At 39.8% G+C, this 19,779-nt stretch overlaps 1 protein-coding gene across 16 annotated transcripts in view; it reads left to right on the top strand.

The window, feature by feature from the left end:
* Positions 1-1,788: 1,788 nt before the first annotated feature.
* The window catches only part of SORBS1 (sorbin and SH3 domain containing 1), a 161,089-nt gene continuing 143,098 nt past the window's right edge, over positions 1,789-19,779 (top strand). For 6 of the 16 annotated variants that reach the window (XM_072931498.1, XM_072931501.1, XM_072931496.1 and 3 more), the window contains exon 1: positions 1,789-1,935. The gene's annotated coding sequence lies outside the window, so the exon portion shown is untranslated. Of the gene's footprint in view, positions 1,936-17,741; positions 17,805-19,779 lie in introns of all 16 variants that reach the window. The other 10 variants (XM_072931515.1, XM_072931512.1, XM_072931513.1 and 7 more) reach the window with 5 other exon arrangements.

Consider the following 19,779-nt stretch of genomic DNA (forward strand, 5'->3'; position numbering starts at 1 on the left):
CTAGGCAGCTATCTGCCTTCCCCACATAAAAACCTGGAACAGAATAGCTCTTCTAGACTGGTGGATTGACATTCCTGGGTTCAGAGATGAACCAGCAAGTCCCCAGTCTAATAAAATGTACTTGAACTGGGTTTTAGAAGCACCGTTTCAGGAGCAGAGACAGGCAAACAATGCTTGCAGACCCTGAACAGACCAGGAGATGATCTGTAACAAGGTTACAATGTTTAACTATCTGTCTACCTACATTGCTCCTGCCTTCTACCTCTTTTGCATGGAGGTGTACATATAGACTTGTACACATTTGGCACTTCAGTAAATTTCTAAATGAAAAATGGGCATTTCAGATATTAAGTCAATCTCAGGCCTTGTTTTCAATTATTCTCACAGATGGCTATTCTTATGATGGGATGTTTTTGGGGTTTTTTTGAGGGGTGGGAATACCAATGAATATTTTTTTTTCCTTCTTCTTGATGCTATTAAGCCTGGATAACATGAGGTTTTGTGCCTAAGTGGGTTCAATGGCTTTGGCAGGATGCCACAAATTTTATCACCCTTCTCTCCATCGGATGAGAGAGAAACAGACATCTATTTTCTGCCCTAGCTGGATTTCAGATTTGAGGTTTCCCGGCTGTCCATTCTGCTCTGAGATGATGATCACGTTCCTCTCTCCTGGGGATTTCAAGAAGCAGAGGGCTGCTCGGGATCATCACTGCAAACTTCCTGTCCCCATCTGGAAGGCAGCTAGGCTGCCTTTTGTATTTATTCATCTCTCTGAAATGAAGGAGATTACTCCAGCTGCCCTTGAGAGGTTAGTGTGCTTTTAGAGGGAACAAAGTTTAGGGTTAAACTTCCTTTGTGTCTTCTGGCCATTGAAAACAAAACCTGTTTGATCTTTTCTCAAACAAATTTACAGACTGACGTCTAATTAATTTATTTTGGCAACCGGTCTGAAGTATTTGGTGATTTTTTGATTCATGCATAGTATTCAAGAAAAGACAAACCACATTCTTATGGCCGTCAGTATATTAAAGTCAACTTTGAAGGTGAAAAAGAAAGGAAAACACAATGATAGCATCTGAATATTGAAAAAAGTCCACATGATGTGCCACATTAGACTGAGAAGGATGAAATTCCCTGTGTGTCCATGGTGTTTCTTCCTTACACAGAGGAAGCACAGTCAGGCCATCTGTGGATTGGTATCTTCATGTGTTTTGGCTGTATGCTCGTGAGTCTGGACTGCCTTTCCTCCACTTTTGTGGAGTACCCAAGCTGATCTGGGAGTTGTGCTCTAAGCATTAATGAAACCAAAATAGTAATATTAATAGTAATATTAATCCAGTGAAAAGCAGTGTGAATGAGACAAGGATTTCCCCTCTCCTCTATTTGATCTTTTTTCCCCCAGATGGAGCATTTAGTAATTTACCAGAGGTCTCTTCCCCCTTCCTTCGTCTCTTCCTCCCCATTCTTCAGTGACTTGTGTTACGCACAGTTAAGACACCGATGGTTGCATTGAACGCCCCTAGCTCGGCCGTGCACCCACCCGCCGCGGTGCAGGGCTTCCCCAGCGCTCAGTCCCCAGCCAGTTTCACCCCCCAGCAACTAACAGCGACCGACCCGCGCAACAGGTCGGGCAGGGCCGCCCGCCCCCCGCTCCCGGGCTGCCGGCTCGGCGGCCGCCGCGCTGCTCCCGCCTTCCTCCGGTTCGGCTGGGGCTCGCTTTCCCGGCTGGAAGCGCAGGCCCTCTTTCCTCCCGGCTCCGGCAGGGGCTCGCTCCGTGCCGGCGCCGAGCGGGTGGCTCCCGCCGGGCGGGCGGGGGGCGGTGCCCGGCGCGGCCGCCGCCTGCCGGGGAGCCGCGGAGCCGCGGCGGCGCGGGCGGCTCGGCGCGGCTGCGGTGTCCCGTCCGGGCGGGCACGGAGGCTGCCGTGCCGCTCCGAGGTAAGCTCCTCTGCGCGGGTAACTTTGCGGGTCAGCCGGGGCTTTCGCAGCTATGGCAGCTGGTCATTGCCTTCCGTCTGCAGTGGAAATCGCCTTGGCTCCATTTTATTCTTGAGATAATTTATACCCATAAGGACTAGTCGTTCTTTAAAGGGCCATTATGCTGTAGGATATTAGCGCCTCTCTGCTTCTCCTAGTATGCAGAGACGGCGTCGGTGTTACACGACAATTTTTGCGAGCCTTTATTCAAGCCTTATTATTTGCAGGTAGAGGAGATTGCAGATGCAGAGAAGTAGGTTTGGGAATGAGCTTCTCGTGCTTGTAAATAGAAGTGCTGTATTTCTGTCAGGGGGAAGGGGAAGCAGATTACAGCATTGCTTTTAAAATTAGAGGGAATGCACATGGGCACTTTTTGTATAGCTTCGGACTCAGCAAGCTGGGTGAATCTGGTGTGGAGAGTGTGTGTCTACTTGTCCCGAGAGAGCTAAAGCCAGGATGTATGCATTACGGTTGTTCATTCATCAGCGGCTGCAGATAATGCAATTACCAAGTCAGCGGCGCATGGATGCTACCCTGTGTGCGACATGCTGAGAATACTGTACTTTAGGAAGCCAACACTTGCTGTAGTTTGGATAAAACAGAAGCTGGGAATGGCAGGGTATGAAACCCTTGTCTATTTGAGTGGAAAGGAGGCTACTGGTTGGTCTCATTCTATTGTTTCTGAAGATTTGTATTTTGTGTGCTTCTCTGCAGAGGTGTAAATACCTTTTGCAAGCAGTTCATAAGGAATTCAAGAGTGAAAAATAATTGGCAACAGCTTCAGGTATCACCAGTGCCTCATGAATGGTAGATAGTTTAAATGTCTGAGAATATGCAGTAGTTTTAGTCAAATTCTACCATAGAAAAGGCTTCATTTAGCTCTCAGTTTTTTATTTACAGATCAGATTCTGCAGCTGGGGTATGGCTACCTCACTCCTGAGGTGATATGGAAGGGAAGGAGAAAAAAATCACCAGCATGATTGCCATGGACACAACAATTCCTTATTTATTTATTAGGCTATTAGGGTAATGAAGAAAAGCCATGCCTGCCCTGCTGTGCAGATCTCATTTCAGCAAAACTGCCTGGGCTCCTGCTGTTACCCTTGTTTGATTTTTAACCAGTAAGTGCCCTGTGCTCGTGTCAGTGCTGTGGTTGTTGCTCCGTTATGTGTGGGTTCAATAAAGGAACCCCCAAATCAAGGGCACTTGAGTGGAACTCAGATGGCTGATAGTGGGATTTATTCTAAGCAGAATCTTTTCTTCACTCTTCTGCCCAAAGATCAGTGTTTCCTTATATTCTGAATGGTATTGCTATTGCTGCTGCTGCTTTGGGTAAATATTTGGTGTATTAGTATTTAATTGTATGGATTATGCCACTTGAAGATTGATCTCTATTGTATGTCTTGATACCTTGTCATAAAAAGACATCTGTCACAGCTGCTTCCCTGTCTAAGCCATCCGACAAGGCAAGGGGTGGTTTAACTTGCACGAGGTTAGTGATCGATTGGTGTCTCTTGGCTTCTAAAGGCTGGACCACATTGGTTCTGCTGCATGGGTAGACATAACAAAAACATGTATGTGTCACATTTGAATGTCTCTAATGAATCCCTTTTCTTTTGCACTCCCATTTTCTTCAGTAGGCATACTTATTATGTTTAAATAGGAATAGTTATTTTTAAAGATAATCCTGTTCTGTAAAGCCAATATAGATTCATAATGATCTATAAAGTAGTGATATCTATAGAGTTAAAACACAGCACGTGTGCCTTTTTTGGAATACATCAAATATTTTGTAAACAGACACAGAAACACACATACACACAGATTCACACCTAAGGTGTTTAGAAGAAGAAAGAAACAGTGCCTAATAAATTTCACATGCCCAGGAGGCTAATCTAAAAGTCAGGAAGGTAAGAATTATGTGCTCCATGTAAGTATTATTAGCAGCTTCCTTTTTCTTTGATACATAAGTGATTCAAAGGGTACAAATGTAAGCGTTCCTCTAAAGGAAGGTCATGTGATAAACAGGTCTCTTCTTGTGTTTTCTGTTTGTAGGGGAGGGAAAATATTTGGAGTAGGGGGAAAGGAGAACTCAGAGAAACTTTGAAGCACTCTGCAAATGTTGAATTACAAGTTTACTGCTTTTGCAAAGGTTGAATCTGGGGGAAAAACAGGAATGTTAAACCTTTGTGAAAATTACATGTTGTATTTTGAAGAATGCACTGTGTATGTGGGTGCAGTGTATGTGTGCACACACTTGGGTCACTATTAAGACATGGCAGCAGATGTTCACAGAATTTACACATGCTGATGTGTTACTGTATACAATGTGCTAATTAATTGATGAACCTACTACAGAATGCTTTGTCACAATGGTAGGGAGTAGTAGGGAGCTACACTGGTTCATTCTCTGTTCCTCTATGTTTCTTTGGTGTTATTTTTCAGTTTTTTTGTACCTTGCCTTTGCTAAATACCCCTCTGGTCTTATGACAGCACAGTGCAGATAGGAAGACCAAAACAGTGCCCTTGCTGGTTCTGTTTGCTTTAAGCAAAGATGATAATACATATCTCCTAAGATGGATGAACAATTGTGATATTTTCTCTCTGCTGAGTCCTTTGCAGTGAGCCACAGAGGTTCTGTTGGTCTGATCCTGAAGTCTTCAATCTCTTCCATAATCCCATTATCTGCTGTGGTGCTATATATGTGAATGAGCATTAAGGAATTAGGTTGTATAGTGTGTGTTGTTTGTGGTGCAAGTTAAGACAGGGTCAGCACTTTCATTGCTCAGTGTAATTTATATTAGAGCAGAGACTACCTATAGGATTATGGAAACTGCTGTGCCTTTAAGAACAGACAAGTTTTCAGCTGAGAAGCTTTTTTTTTTTTTTTTTTTTTTTTTTTTTTTTTTGTGTGTGTGAGATATTTGATTTGGATTTATTCAGCATTGGGAAATGCGCTGGCAGCATGGATAAAGTTCAGTGTTCTTTGAAAATTGTTTTTACTTCAGGCCTTTGAAGTTCTCAGTCATGGGTAGGTTGTTTTAGTCTTTACTCTTATTGTGTAAAAGACTATGCTAGGGCTTTTACTTGCTGCTTAGGATCTCTGAAGTAGGAACATAAAAGCCTGGGTTTTCAACAATGTTGGATACCCAGATTCTTTAGTTTACTTTTACCTTTTCCTTGGGTGACTAATACTTAGTCTGTATATCTAAATAGGGCTTTATGAACCTGACCTTAGGCTTTAGTATGATTTCAGCCTCTGCTCCTTTGCTGACTGTATTGTGACCCTTCTGCTTGTCACAATATAAGCAGGTTTTGGACTCAGTATTTTGATCAGTTATAGGAGAGGGTTTGGGAAGTGATGCTGTCATGTCTTCACACTCAGCCAGGAGAATGCTTACCCAAGCGTGACCGTAAAGGCAACTGTGCTACTGTAGGTGTCTTTCAAAGAAGGTGTCATTCTGATGCCGTATGTGCTTGGGTTTGTCAGCACTTCTGAATTCTTTTTGCATGAAAATTGATCCATGCCAAACTGCTTGGGCAGTGGTGGACAGACACTTTGTGATAACTCTGCCAACTAGATACAGTCATGCCTCACTCGCATTAGGGTTGCTAAAACAGACACTACGTACTATCACAAATAGAAATACTATCTAAATACTGGAAGAAATAGCGCTTCTGTATATCCTTTTTCACAGTTTCACTAAGATATAATGAAGCATGATTAAGTAATTTTGGATTCTTGCATCATGGATGCTGTTCTTTGGAATGTGTTTAGGAAAACAAATACTATTAGATGAGAATAATGAGGTAGAAAAACTGGTTTGTGATGTGCTTCTCAGATCAGACACTTTGTATTGGAATCTGGGTGTGTGAATGCCCATATTTCAGTTGGTATTTTATTCTTTCTCACTTTCTTAACATCTTGACACCTATCTAGTGTGTCCAATGTAAGCCTGGGCATTTGGGTTTCTTACCTGTTCAGAGTAAGAGGAGATGATACTTGGCCAAGCTGGTTCCATATCCTGTGTGAAGTCTCTCTAGCCACAGAATTACAGTGTAGCACTAAATCTGTTTCTTATCTACAAATGCAAGCATACCAGGCAACTCTGCTATCACTTTCCATTTGAAGGAAATGAGATGTGGAGAGGAAAAGCAATTTCTAAAAAAATTTATCTTTCATATCCATAGCCAATCTTGAAGCAGTTTATTGATGTTTTCCCTCTTCATAAACAATAAAAACATTGAAGTGAGTGACCTTATCTTAGAAACCAAACTGTTGCTAAAATTATTCTTTGCTAGAAAAACTTCTGAAATAATTATATTTCCTCTTACACTGAGAACTAAGAGAAGAGTATTTGGTGCTGTAACAGCTGGGGGTTTTCAATACCTCCATCAAAATGGGGAAACAGGAAATGGCAGCATGCAGGAAAATGTAGTTTGTCTACAGCATTGATTTATAGCTATAATGGTCTTTCAAAGAATCAATTATTTGCATATGATCACAATATGAATGAAATCTGCCCCAACACCAGAAAGCTATTCTGGTTTTGAATAAACACTGCAACCCTCATTCACATAAGTAACAGAAGTTATATTTTTCTTAGAGCAGAATGAACATAATTAGAATGAAGGTGACTGTTTGGAAAAGGAGACTGATACCAGAATATGAGTTCATTGCCCTTTTTTTCTGTCTGTATTGATCCTATAATTTAAGAGTCAGAAGTAGTGGTTGATGAATTATTATTATGAGCTTTGTGAGTTTGCTATCACTCTCCAGTGTCTGCAGTGTTGCCATTACAAGAGACATACCAGTGGTGCCAGGAAGGCCAAATCTAATGGTCCTTGGAGTTAAATGCCTTTTTATAATCACAGGCATGGTTTTTCCCGGTTTGGCAAGGCGAGTTAGTTGTGTGAGGCCTTAAGAGAGAAAGGCCAGATTTAGGCACTGTGCATTTAGACTTTTGCCCAGCGATGTGTGAGGTAGTGTTAGCCCTCACTTAGTTCAAGACCACAGTTTAGAAGAGCTTAGATAAAGCAATGAGCCCTGCATCAGCACAGAATATTGTTTGACATAATCTGGGGTTTTAGCTGGTGTTATAATAAAAATATTCATATGAATTCATCTGAAATTTGTACAGCATTATGGTAGATAAGAATATAATTACAAAAGCAGTCTAGGTAAATTTATAGATATTTATCTTTTTGTCATTGGTGTTAAGCAAGAAAGAGTACAAGATTGAACTAGGTCTGTTTCCTACTTTGTATATTCTGTTGTGATGCTCTTTAAATACTGGAAAAAACTGTTTGTTCAAGTAAGACATGTCTTTGCAGTAGTGGTACTTGTAACCTCCTTCTATTGGTCAATTTTGTAGAATTTTATGGAACGAAGTGTTGGTTTTATAAATGGTTACTTGTCTTAAAACATGGCTGAAATTTATTTGCATGTGAAGTACCTCTAATCCTTGTGGAAAGCCATTCTTGTGTTTTGGGGACAACCCAGTCACAAAATATAAGCTGTGTTGAGAGAATTGCCAGTTACACAGCACTGAGCTCCACAGACTCTTGCTAGATACTAAAGTGTGGTTGGCAATTTTTGGCTTAACTCTGAATTGAGTTTTGTGTGGTCATGACAGGAGGCAGACGACCGATGCTTGGCAGGGGAGAAGACCCCAGGAAGATCAGCGTGACCTGTTGCTGTCTGTGCTGTGCCTTGGGGGATGACACAGGTCCTAGATGCTGGGTAATGCCCTGGTACCTGGGCATTACTGCTGACTTCATACTGCTCCTAGCAAAAAGTCTGAACTGAGTGTGAGCTGAGGCTGCCTAAAATGTCTGTGAGTCCTTGCAGCAGATACAGTAAGACTGCAGACTGTTTTCAAATTATTCCCACCTCATCTTGCCCATCTGAAATTGGCACTGCAAGGATAGAATACTTGACTAGAGGCTGTACTGTGGAGAGTCTCCTCACAGTGCTGGCTGTTTCTAAGCTTTTCTCTGGCAATGACAGCAGAGTCACTGAATGTTCATCCTGAGGTTTCTTCCAGGAAGAAAGTTAATTCAGTGCTCCATGCAGTTGTGAGGATACAATCTCTGTCTCCAGAAGCATTAGAGAAGCTCTTTGTGTGGAATTCCCTCCGTCATGTAGTGTGAAAGATATGGCATATGGCATTCAGTGTATCAACTTAGAATTACCAGTCATGTCTTTTGCTACAAAAAAAATTGCAATGAATTTCTGCTCACTGCCTTGTTCCAATATAATGTGTTTCAAAGAGATCTTTTCTCACAAACCTGTTTGGCACAAGTCTGCAAAATTGGAAAACAATATATCACATACACAAACATGTTGAGGGGCAGTTAAAAGCTATATATGCCCCAGAGTTACAGCTTCCAGAAAAAATCATTAGGTATCGCAGTTTCTCTTGATGCAGTATGACATTTGAAGAGCAAGAAATAGTACTCTTATTACACATTTTAATAGGTGACTAGATATTTGGTTTTGTTCCATGTCTTGAAAAGGCTCTTTGTGCTGTCAGTACTAGACTGAAAGCTTTTAGGCTGATTAATTATTAGAACAACCCACAAAATATTTTACATGCTTTAATTTTTTTTATCTTATATATTGATACTTTTCTTCAAAGAGATTATGATATGAGAGGATACCTTACTACAATATGTGTTAAGAATTTATATAACTTCCTATAAAAGATTGACAAGTGCAAAGGACATGTAAGTATTCACTTTCTCACTCTATCTTTGCTTCAGTTTCTTCTCTCTTTCTCTATTGTACTTCTCTGAATCTTTTAGATGGGTAAGTAACCAATTAACTGTTTCTTTTCTGAGAACTTATATGTCCAGCAGATGTGTGCTTCCCTCATGTAAGATGATACATGAATGTACAATAAATGCAAATCCGTGTGGCGGAAAGTTTGCTTTCTAGAAGGTCGGGTGTGCCAAGCAGCAGTACTGTTATAAGACTGAGATGGACACACAGTCGTGAAGAAACACTTGGTTTGTGTCCTACCTTGCCATATTATTGGGCACCATCTCTTAGCATATCTGTGAGTTTTGACTCTTTACAGCCAACTATACAAGTATACAAAAAAATCATAGAATCAGAGACTCCAAACCTGGAAATCACATTTCCTCGGACACTGAAGACACTTGGATTTGAATTTAATATCATGGGAAAGGCAAGAAAATATTGCTATTCTAACATCTAGATGTTTCAAAGACCTGTACAAATTGTGTTGCGATTCTCCTCAAAGTGGTGCTTGATTACATATATGGCAATGCACATATGTGCATACAAACAATGTATGATCGTTCTGGACCTTTTTTCTATTTTACTGCCTGGACTCAAAGAGCACTGGCACCAGCTGCGATCAAAGTCCTCATCAGAATAGGCTTGTGCAAATACACCAGAGACAGCATTGACACAGAATGCTTTAGGACTAAGCTAGTGGGAAGACTGGGATAAGAAGGACTGGGAGAAGGATGAAAAGGCAATGGGGCGTAGTGCTGTTGACATGGACTCTTGCATGAGGAATGACATGAGGCCTGGGGGGCTCCGCCTTTTCCTTTCCTCTGGAGTTTGGCTTTTGTCTGTGATCTGGCATTACTGGGGAGTTTGCATACTTGGTAGTGAGTCCCTTCCTGCCTCAGACGGGTATGAGGTAGCAGAAAAAAACTCACAGACATTCTAATCTCCCTTTCCTAGCAGTTCACATAGTTTTGTGAAATTTCCTTTATGAGGACTTTCATAAGTAATAGACCGCTTATTCAATTGTGAGATATGTTATCCACAAAAATATCCTGAAAGTATTGGAAAGAAAAGAAACTTTACAATGGCTTCACAGAGGGATTGATGTTTTACTGGATGTATGACATACTCATGACAGAACAGGTCTTCAAGCCTGGGTATACTTATTAACAGTAAGCTTTTAACGAAAGTGTTCTTAAAATATGTATGATTTATTGCTTTAGTTTGCTAAGTGGTCTCTAGAACACAGTTGTAAAAATATCTGTGTTTTAATCACAAGGCCGTGCTTGTTTTCTTAAAAATTTTTTATACTTTAAAAAAGGAAACAGCCCTCGGACACCGTTTCCTATTACAATTTCTGGGTCACTGCACCCCATTGTATAAGAAATAAATATGAATAGGGTAAATGACTGGCCATTAGTCTTTGTGTTTATGGTGTTGAATGAGTGATTATTAGACTTAAATCATGTTACTCATGTTTTTTTTTCTAATTAGCTGAGAGAGGTGATGTATTTTTACATGATTGCTGTGATCTTTTTCTAAAAACGCAAGTCGGTATCTGTATTGGTGCTAAAACCAAACAGTAAGAACTCCCAAGAGAAAGGGTTTATCAAGCAAGTAAACTAGGTGGAGATCCTTGGGTTAGCAGCCATGGAGGGACAGAAGGGAATACTGTTACTTAGCTCTGAAGGGTGGAAAGTGGGATAGACTTAGCAGTCAGACATTCCACATAAAATCACTCTGTTCAGTGCAGGAAATGAATGAGGCAGAGGTGTTCCTTCTCCCCACAGCTGGCTTTAACTCATGGCGCTCCTGCCAATAAGTCTTTTTCCTCAATGGACATATCTTGTGTGGCTTTTTCTCTTTGGGTGGAATTTTGATTAAAAAGAATCCAGGTCTCTTGTTTTGCAATCAGTTTGCTGGCAGGAGTAGAAGCACCTCAACATCTCACCTCAGCTCCTTCAGCTTTGGAAAGGGGGTTTTACAGAGTCCTAATTTACAAATGTGTACATTTGTAAGATTGGGAGATGGCATCTGGAAAATCACCTGCTATGTTGTGAGGCCTCGTTAAACAGAGAGCAACAACAACAACCCTTTGCCATCTCACAGGCTTTGCTTTTGTTCTTTCCTGCTGTCTTGCATTGTTTTTTACTAGAACAAACAAGCTATGAGCGCACTCAGATGTGCGTTATTTGTGCCCAGTGAAAGCCGTCATGTTAGGCATGCACTCATTGTGTTGATCTGAACAAATGTTCTGCTGCTGATACTGCTCTCACTAGAGCTTAGACACTGTGTGAGCTGTGGTATTTTGTGACTCATGCTTCATCAAGCTGTAACTGTTAGCTGTTTAGCCTTTACCAGTGCAAGGGATTTAATATCTGATCCAAAATTAATGGACTTGATGGAAACAATCTCTCATTGCATTCAATCAGCTAGATTCATCCACAAGGATTTTGGGCTGAGTTGTCAGGATAGGATGTTAAATAATTGCTCCCTTTTGATTTTTAAATTTCAGTACGTTGGTCTGGAATTAATAGAGAGTGAGAGAGACTGTGTAAATACTGCAATGGCTTTGTAGTTGCTTTTGAGCAACATTTGAGGCTCAGTGGATGGTATAGCTCCTTACTGCCATACCACAGTTGGCATGTTTCACAGCAGATGACAAATGCACCTCTTGAAGACCACATTGTTTGGCCTGTGATTCTATCTACCACTGCAGAAATTCCCTGCTATGAAGAGAAGATGTTTGCAATTTTCAGAGGTCAGCCCAAGGGGAAGGTCCAATCATGAGTGGTTCAGTGTTCCCTGTGTCTCTAGGGCTTGTATGGATTCCTACAAGATTCAAGAAGAGTTGATAGAGGAGCTCTGGAGAGTGCCATAAATACTACCAGTTCACAGTCCAGTACGAAAAGACAACGTGGGCATCTCTATCTCTCCCTTCCAACACAGAAAATTTCCCAATCTTAATATGTTTAAATGAACATTTTAATTTACTTGTTGTTTCACTGGAGCTGTGTACATTTTCTGTTTATTGACTATGACATTTATCCTCCTTTTTCTCAAACATTGTCTTGCTGCCTCTTTAGGTGAAGTACTGTGTTGTGTTGTTTGGTTTTTGCTTTTAAAAACAATATAATCTAGTTTACATAGTCTGGTGTTCATAAAGACTTGTAGTTCAGCCCTGTGAAATCCTGTGACTAATTAATGATATTTCCTTGTTCTGTTATGGACATTTACAAGCCTTTGGCTAAAATATATGATAGATATTTCATAGATAGTTTCATTTCTTTTACAGGAAAACTAAAACTTTATTATTAATTATTTCACACCTATCATAAGTTGTTTGCCTCTACTAGTATTTTGCAGTACAGTAGCAACACAAAGACAACGAGGTCTCCCACCTTTCTGGTGAAGATTGGAGAAGTCTCTAGGAATTTCAGGCTGATTACAGGCTTTAAGACCCATGTGCTCTAGTACATTCCCTGCTACATAAGCTAAAGCAAAATCACTGTTAGTGGATACTAACTCAGTGCTCAGCAATTGGATCCCATCCAGGTTATACACTCATCTAGGTCAGTTTGGTGAAGCTTATTGAACTAAAATCTACTGCTGAATTAAAAAAAAAAATCAAACATAATAATTGTATAGAGACTCATGACCTACAAAAATATCATGCTGCTTCTCTGGCAAATCAGCTATGATAAGAATTCAGTCACCTGGCAACAGAAGTAATTTGTGAGTCTTGAGTACAAGGACACCCCAAAGCCTCTGTTTGCCTTGTAGCATTGAGTGACAAGAAATCCTTGGTACTTGAGCTGCTGGATATCACAGATCCCCTTCTCTTGGGCAACTCCTTCATCCTGAGCTAGCCTTTGGTTGACAGTTAGCTCCTCAGACAGAGCTTAATCCTATGAAAAGTCTGCTTTACATGGCATCTTGCCAAGCCATGGTCTGTCCTTGTATTACTTCAGATTTAATTAATTGATTTTATTTCAAATGGCTTAATAAACTAAGGCCAAGTCAGAGAAAGCAATTAATTTTGTAGTTGGAAAGAGTACTACTGAAATTAAGACCATTTTGCTTCAATGAAGAGCATTGGGATCACTGCTTTTCATCATTAAGGATCTATTAGAAGTGAGTCATATTACCTCCTCTTGTCATCACATACATGCATAGGTACAGGTGATAATTCACCTTCTGCAAGCTGGTGACTGAATACAGGATAGATGTAGGGGAAAGTCTTCAACAGCAAGCTTAACTCAGCCTGTCTCAGCGCCCATGCTTGCCTCTCTGCAATGTTATGCCCACATTCTAGTTGACACATGCTTTGGAACAGGCTCTCTGAAGCACCTGTCACGCCTCTTGATGCAGTGTCTGAGAGGGGAGGTTTCTATTTCCAGCTCTGTTACTGATATAGTGCAGGGTGACGTGTAAATTACACAACGTTCTTTTATGCTTCCACTCTCTCGTCTCTGAAGTGGCTGAAGGATCCAGCCCAGTCAGGGTAGTCTTCTACTGTGCAATAGGAACCTTGATGTATTTGTGCTATTGTCCAAGCTAATTTGGTTTATTTGTGCTAATGTCCAAGATGATTTTGGGACAGGAGACAGATGTTCTGCCACATCTAATATGTGAATTTTTGTGAAAACATGAATTCTGTGGGAAGCAATGCTGATGGCTCAGTGCAAGGCAGTCCCTGCTAAGAGCATGCTGACTGTGGTACCATCCATAGCAAGCAGTTGGTGAACTCGAGAGATAATGTGAGCAAGAGATCTGGTTGTCTTTACTTAGCATTTTGTAAGTATAGAGAGCCATTAACTCTGGCAACATCCACTAATTTTGGATATGCCATAGAGTTCCAAGCATCTGTTGTAATCTACCCCAGAAGGATTTGTGCTCCCTGTAGTGAGTACAGGAACTTTCACCACGTGTGGTTTATGGGAGTGACTTTTGAGTCACTGTGAGTGGAAAGTACAATAGAACTGTGAGACGCTTTCTTTGTAGGAAAAAAAAGTCATTGCTGGAGTTGATTTAGTCATCTTCCATAAGCTTCTACGCTAAATGCTGGAAATTTCTACATTTTGTTTTGTTTGGTCAGTGCTTTGTGCAAGTCTGCTAGTGACAAGATAAAAATCAGAAGCAGTATATGTTATCTTTCTGTTTTGCTGTCCTCTCTATGAAATGTTGAGATAAACACTTTTGTAGGCACTGAGTGATTGTGGGCCATATGTTCCTGTAAAAGCCCTAATTTCCCACTGATGTCTTCTGTTTCTGTTAAGCCATTCTGTGTGTGTGCTGTGTGCTATCAGACACACTGACTTGAGGAACTGCATTGTAACCCAGCTGGATACAGTGCTGATGCCAAGACCTGAACCCAAAGCATAGCTCGAGTATTTGGAGCCTAACCTGATGCCAGATCTGAGAGCGAGTGAGAAAAATTTATTTTTAATTGTATGCAACAGAGAACATACACAAAAAGCGTCCTGGTATGATCAAGACAGGAAGACTTGTTTATGCTCACATGACAGTGATAGCACAGGGAGACTGAGCCAAATGGACCATGTAATAGAGGAGCAGCTATTCAATCACTAATCACACAATTCAATTCACTGTATGCCCCAGCATTAAAATAACTATTTATTCCCCCAACCATTCTATACCTCAGACACTCACTTTATATGTGAAGGTAAAGTTAACAAGTGGCATGGATCTTCCCAAGGTCCCTGATGGTTTCTATAGAAGAACCTCTGTTACTTGAATTTCAGACTGGATGATGCTGAATTGACCCAGTATGCCACATTCACATCCTTGGGTGTGAATTACATGTTCAAGCCCTCTTAAAATACTTGTGTAAGTTTACTCCATTTTTGTTAGTATTATAAAGGTTGACCAAGCAGTGACTTAGAGAGTATTTGGATCCATCAGTTTACATATAACTCTTTTTTTGGGTCTTTTTTGTAAAGGCCAACTCCAAATCAATCAGAGATGTGGATATGGCAGAATTAGTTTTTGTTGTGACAGCTGGCCTAGCATGTATCACAGATGTGGGCTTATGTTGAAAGGACTGTGCACAAAGTTCACTGCAACTATAAAAATAATGTGGCCAGTCTCCCTGCTGGGAGTTGGGCTCTGGTGCCTTGAGCTCCCAAGTGTGGACCAGGAGACCCTTGTGCTCTGTGCTGACCCAGCCAGAATAAGAGGGCATGGACAAGGAGCAGCAGAATGATCAATTGTGCTCCTTTCTTCCTATTTCATTGTAGCCTTCTCTAGATACTCTGAACCATTTGTTGCCCAACTCCATTTACTATAGAAAGCATCTACAGGATTAGTCCTTGGTTAAGTTTTGGATGTCCAAATTAGGAAAACTGGAAGCACAAAAGCAAGCACAAGGAAACAGAAAACAAATACTGTTAGCTAAAGGAAGAAGGGCTTCAGCACACAAACTCCTTTCAGCTGGACTCTTGTGAGCAATGGTTTTTCTGCCTTTACCTTAAAAATTCTTTTTAGACTTTATTTTTTTTTTTTTAATCCAAAGCAATTCTGTTTCTTATGCAAATCTTATTATAACTTCTCTTTCTGTCACTTTAATATTTGATAAGAAAATATAGTTTTGGGTCTAAAAATTACACGTATGATATGCTTGCAGAGCAGCTGGCTGCCCGCACTACCCTCCACTACCAGCGGGTTGTTAATTTCTATAACCCCCTGACATTTAGGATGCACTAAATGTATGAAATATTTAATGTTCTTCTGGGGACTTCTGCAAGCTATTATTAAGTAATTTATGAAAGATAAAAAGTTTGCTTGTGATTTATTATTATTATGGGGTTTTATTTCCCATTTTATATAAAAAAGGCCCAAAGGGTCCCTCTGTTCTGGTTTTCTTCTAGAGAAAAGCATGTTCATTTCCTTTTATTTTCTTTTTTTTTTTTTTAAATAATTTCTTCCAGAGTATATGCATTATTAATGATCTGGTAGAATTATCTCAGGGTTATTATAAGAATGGAAGCTGACTAACTGTCCAGGGAATAAATATTTTTATTTTGATTGCTTAAAAGTTTAAAACAAACAAATAAAATCTCCAAGCTTTTGAACACCTGAATAAATATTTGGGAGAAAAGTTGCTGTTTGCCAGAATGTAACAGCTTGTTCAGATAGATGGCTGAAGGAGCTTTAAGTCTATGTCTAAGACATCTAAGGAAACTACAGAATAAGAGAGGTGGTATTTTAAATGAAAGGAGCAAGTGGCAAAAAAAAAAAATCTGAACACCTCTCCCTTTTATTTTAAAGTTTTCAGGCCTTTAGGGATTGAAAAAAAAAAAAAGAGGACACAGAACTGAAAAGGTCATCTTTTATGTATTTTACCTTGGAAGTCTGTGTTATATATATTAGGCTGATAAGCAAGATAGAATTTATAGTAGTAAATATTGACTGATTTGTTGAACACATATTTTTGTATGAATTGGCCAGGCAGCCACTGTTTGCTGGAAGTAAAAAAATCTGAGTTGCAACTTTTTTTTTTCCATCACCAGTTGTACAGATATCTTCATAATTTCTGTTCCACAGAACATAGAGGAATTTGGAAAACATCTTTTTTTTTGCTATTATTGATGATGAGTAATTAGTCTGGCTTTAGGGAATGATTCCATTTCTTTGTGCCAGAGAATTTTGGTTTTTATCAGGCCCTAGTCAAGCCACTGTGCCTTGCTGTGTAAAACCTGGATTTGATAAAGGATCAGTGTTTATATGGGTGTATTGCTGGGGGTGATGCAGATGCACAGGGCTGAAGTGGAGGGATGGGCTGAGAATGCTGCTAGGCACAATCTGTTTTGCAGTACAGACCAGGATTGTCCTCCTTTCCTAGGAAATAAGGTAACTCATAAAGTCACACCCTATCGTTCAGTTCCAGACAGAAAACAAACTGTGGACTCCTGCTGCTGTCTTGCTTGACTCTATGTATTTCATTCATACTTTGTGTTTGTAGTATGTAATGTCTTCTGGGAACTGCTTCTCAATTACCTTAACACAGCTAGCCAATTTAATTGATTGATTCCCAGAGAAGCTTAGAGCAGTATAAAAATGAGATATTTTTTCTTAAACTAATTTATAGAACAGAAAGCTTTTTCCCTTAGATGTTTTTGGGGGTTATAAAGTATTCTACTAGTGCTTTATGATGGGCTGAGTTTTGATTGATTTCTATGTCTGTGTACTCAATGCTCTGTAGGAAAAATGGTAACTGTTTAAACTTTGAGAATTATCCTAAGTCCTCTGCTGCCTTTGGAGTAGCTATTGGAGAGTATTGAAAATCATTATCTGCTTGTTAAGAGATTTGTGCTTTTGGAGCAAGAGCATGTGTCTGCTGTCCTTGCTGAAGAACTGTGAATGATGTGAGTACTGTGCCATTGGTGAAGCCACAGGCGACTCACATGTTGTTTCCATGGTTAAGAACCTTGCACAGTCTTAGTGCAATAAGATGCTCCTTTGCACAAACTGGTGGTTTATAAATACTACATAAATACCATGGGGAACATGCCTCTCAAGTGCTGCTTTATGAGGGAGAGAACACCATGAGAAGACATTGAGGAGAATGCAAGAATGGAAGAGGAGAAATGCGAATCTTTTACTGCCTCAGCTCTTCCTCATGTTGTTGCTTCTGTCTTTTGGAAATGGATGAGGGGGTGACACTTTTTTCCTCTACTGGTTTACACTATTCAGACCTAAGTTCAGGCAAGATTAGAAGTAGAAATTTGACCTGGATTTCAGTGAATTGCTGTCACTAGAGCTGTGTTTGATTACTGCAGTGCAACCTTTCAGACCTGTGGTTCTGGTGAACACTGACACTAAATTGGGGAAAGCAAACTTGCAAAGTTAATGTGAAGTACTGTAATGCCTTCTCTGTGTGAAATTCATCAAACCAGCACGCTGTGAAGGAAAGCCTATGGTGGGTATACCATATTTTGGGTGTTGTTAAGACTAGTAACTGATTAGAAAGCTGTATTTCTAGGTACTTCAAGATAGCCCAGAGTTCCAGATCCCTCTTTTTAAGAAGCACAGGAAGAAGAGTTAGGTGAGTTTAATTCAGTTGGTCGTTTTTGGCCTTAAGGGCCATCATCATCATGAATTTGCAATGATCACTGAAGTGTATTTTCCATAGAGTACAGTGGCTGTCCATTTTCTTTGAGGGGAAAATGTCTTTTCTTACTTTTAGCTCCTGCTTCAAGAAACCTGACTTTCTATATAGAAATTAAATTTTGTTCTCTCTATTTCTGAGCCAACTCAGAACAGCAAAAGCCCCATCCTTATGCCTGGACGGTTCATGTTCTGATTCTTTTTGCTGATTTCCTAATGCAAGTGCAGGTGATGCTCCCATGAACATGCCTGCATGGAGCATGGAGAAGTTCAGGTGCAGTAATTACATCCCAGTAGCAGTGCTGCTATAATTGTAATTGCAATATGTAATTAAGGTGATATGGAAGTGTATTACTCACATGGACCCTTTTTTTAATTAGAGATGTGTGATTCTATTTAAATTCTCAGGTGACCTAATCTAATATAGTCACTGATGCCTGCAACTGAGGCAGAAATGCCAATGTAGTCATAAAGGCCTTTACATTTGGTTCACTGAAGCTGACACCATTTCACTCTAACTTGTCTTTTAATCAAATCAGTCTGTACTAGAATTTAAACTCAGCATTTTTGAATATATTGTCATGGTTTCTGTCTGGAACATTAGACACTGGTATTTTGATTTCCTCTCCCGAGCAGCATGATGGCAACCAGCAAAGAGGTCAGTGGCAATACGAGATTGTTTAATGATAGACAAAAGCATCTACAAAAACTCTGTGACTTTCATGTGTGGATATCTCTACAGCTGATTCCCCCCTCCTCCAAAATAGTATCCTAGTAATGTGAGTGCTCTCAGAATTATTTTTTGTTTTCCTATTCTTTCGTGAGTAAGGTTTGAACCCAGAATCTGAGTATCCTTTAAGATTATATATATCTGGTATTTTAAAATTGAGATAAAAATTGGATGGCTTAGGCTCAGATTTAAATTAATTCGTTATTTATACTTTTCAGGGACTTAAAATTATTTATGAAGTACTTCAGATGATTAAGTATGAACTCTTCCCTCCATTCCAACCTCCTTCTTGACATGTTTGGAAAAGAAAAAATGAAGAATTAATTTCATTACAATACAGAGGTGTCCTATTGCAGAATTATTGTTTCTCTGGAAAACAACAGAAGGAGGAATTTTCAGAGGGAAGCATTAAAATGGGATTTCTAAAAGTTCTGAACCAAACAGGAAAAAATGAAATATAATAAAGTTTCAAAATGTCTAATATATGAGGTTATCTGAAAAACAAAGCAAAACAATGATTAAAACAAAATTCTTGAGTTGAGAAAGGCAGCTACCCTGATTTGTGAATGTTTAGCCATAGCCCTAGTTTCAAAGTGGTCATGTAAATTTAGCTTTTATTGCATAAAGATAAATTGCATAAAGATTATAAGATAGCCAAATTCTGCAAATTGAAGCCCATAATGACTTGTGCCACAAAAACCTTAATTCAGCACTCGTTGCAGTTCTTGTATCTCTAATGAGCAAGTCCTAAAAGCAAGTAATTCTCTGTGATGCTGTTATGAGGCACAAAAATCATCCATTGAAGTTATCCTATGATAATGATAAAAATATGTGTCAGACCCAGGCTGGTCAGGAGCTGTGATTGCAATTTCTATATCCAAATGTTCTGTGTGAAATTTCTCGTTTAAACTATTACAGTTGTATTTCCTCATCCATGGGCTTAGAGTCAAAATTCCCTGCTTCTGTAATTCTTTGTTGGCAGTGCTGCTATTCTGAAATTTTATCTGAAGTAATACTTAGCAACTCTTTCTTGCTGGTTTTCCCATGGTCCTGGCTGAATGTAGGCATTCCGTTTTTCCTAAACACTCTTCTATTCTAGTTTGACATGTAGCCATCTGCTTATTTTTCTCTTTTGTCACTGTTCTGAATTTTTTTCAGTCAGGTTTTTCATTCTTTTAGCAAT

This window comes from Taeniopygia guttata, chromosome 6 (genome assembly GCF_048771995.1).
Source record: "Taeniopygia guttata chromosome 6, bTaeGut7.mat, whole genome shotgun sequence".
In the NCBI taxonomy this organism is placed as follows: domain Eukaryota; kingdom Metazoa; phylum Chordata; class Aves; order Passeriformes; family Estrildidae; genus Taeniopygia; species Taeniopygia guttata.